Raw genomic sequence first — 1,709 nt, 5'->3', positions numbered from 1 at the left:
TTCCTGTTTGAATTCTAGTTACTTCCAATTCATCTTCTGCTTTATTAATTGTTGCAATTTAATTTCCCTTGCTTAAATTCTGAATTCCCAGTCCTTAAATCCCTTTTTCATTCAAGCAATTTATATTTCTTGCACTTTAAGTTACCGCAATTTACATTTCTTGCACTTTAAGTTTCAGTCGTTTAATTTCTTGTTCTTTAAGATTCAGCACCTCTACTTTCAATTCTCTTTAATTTCTGCAAATCATCCCTCTCCCTTTACATTTCCTGCTATTTACTTACTGTTGGATACAAAATCACTCAACCAATACTTGATTCGCTTGACTAAATCAACCACTAAACTAAAATTGCTCAATCCTTCAATCCCTGTGGGATCGACCTCACTTCTGTGAGTTTTATTACTTGATGCGACCCGGTACACTTGCCGGTGAGTTTTGTGTTGGATCGTTTTCCACACATCAGCCTCCTTCAAAGATGTTTGAAACTGATATTGAGGAGGGTCTACAACCTCCAAGGCATCTCATGATTGAAGAATTTGAAAGGGCTGATCAAGAGATGGAATCGATCATTGATGAATTCTCATCTACATTTGAATCCTCTCCCATTGGACTTGACATGGAGATGAAAGAAGAAGAAGCACAACCTCCCATGCCCTTGGTGAACAATGAAGAAGAGATTGAATTGGAAGAAATCTACCAAGAGGAAGAGGTTGATATTGAAGAAGATTGCAAAGAGGTGGAAGTTGTCAAAGAAGAGCACAAGGGAGTAGAGCTTGCAAGATCCTTAGAAACACCTCTCCCAAAGCCATTACCGTCCAATACAACATTCAAGTGGGTAAAATTCTCTTCCTTCACCTTTACTTTCCCACTTGAATATGGGCTTCTAGAGACGGATGGTCAACTTAGAGCTCTTTGTGGCATTAAGAGTAAGAGGAAGATGATTAGTGGTTGGAGTTGTCAAGCAAGGTTCAACATGGTTGTGTGCTCAAAGTTTAAATACAAGGGTTGGTGTAAAGCTCAATTGAATGGGTCTAGAAAATTGTTTGGCCGCTTTAGTGAGAATTCAGATTGTTTGCTACCTGGTGCATGAAATTGTGATCATCAATGGCGCCATCAACATGGTACGCTCAATTGCAATCTCAACTCTTTATCACAACTTCGCACAACTAACCAGCAAGTGCACTTGGTCATCCAAGTAATAAACCTTACGCGAGTAAGGGTCGATCCCACGGAGATTGTTGGTATGAAGCAAGCTATGGTCATCTTGTAAATCTCAGTCCGGCAAATTCAAATGGTTATGGATGATTTATGAATAAAGCATAAAATAAAGATAGAGATACTTATGTAATTCATTGGTGAGAATTTCAGATAAGCGTATGGAGATGCTATGTCCCTTCCGTCTCTCTGCTTTCCTACTGTCTTCATCCAATCCTTCTTACTCCTTTCCATGGCAAGCTGTATGTTGGGCATCACCGTTGTCAATGGCTACAGTCCCGTCCTCTCAGTGAAAATGTTCAACGCGCTCTGTCACAGCACGACTATTCAGCTGTCGGTTCTCGATCATGTCAGAATAGAATCCAGTGATTCTTTTGCGTCTGTCACTAACGCCCTACAATCGCGAGTTTGAAGCTCGTCACAGTCATTCAATCCTTGAATCCTACTCAGAATACCACAGACAAGGTTTAGACCTTCCGGATTCTCTTGAATGCCA

This window comes from Arachis duranensis, chromosome 1 (assembly GCF_000817695.3).
Source record: "Arachis duranensis cultivar V14167 chromosome 1, aradu.V14167.gnm2.J7QH, whole genome shotgun sequence".
NCBI lineage: Eukaryota > Viridiplantae > Streptophyta > Magnoliopsida > Fabales > Fabaceae > Arachis > Arachis duranensis.
The sequence above is the reverse complement of the archived record's forward strand: the minus strand, read 5'-3'. Positions refer to the sequence as shown.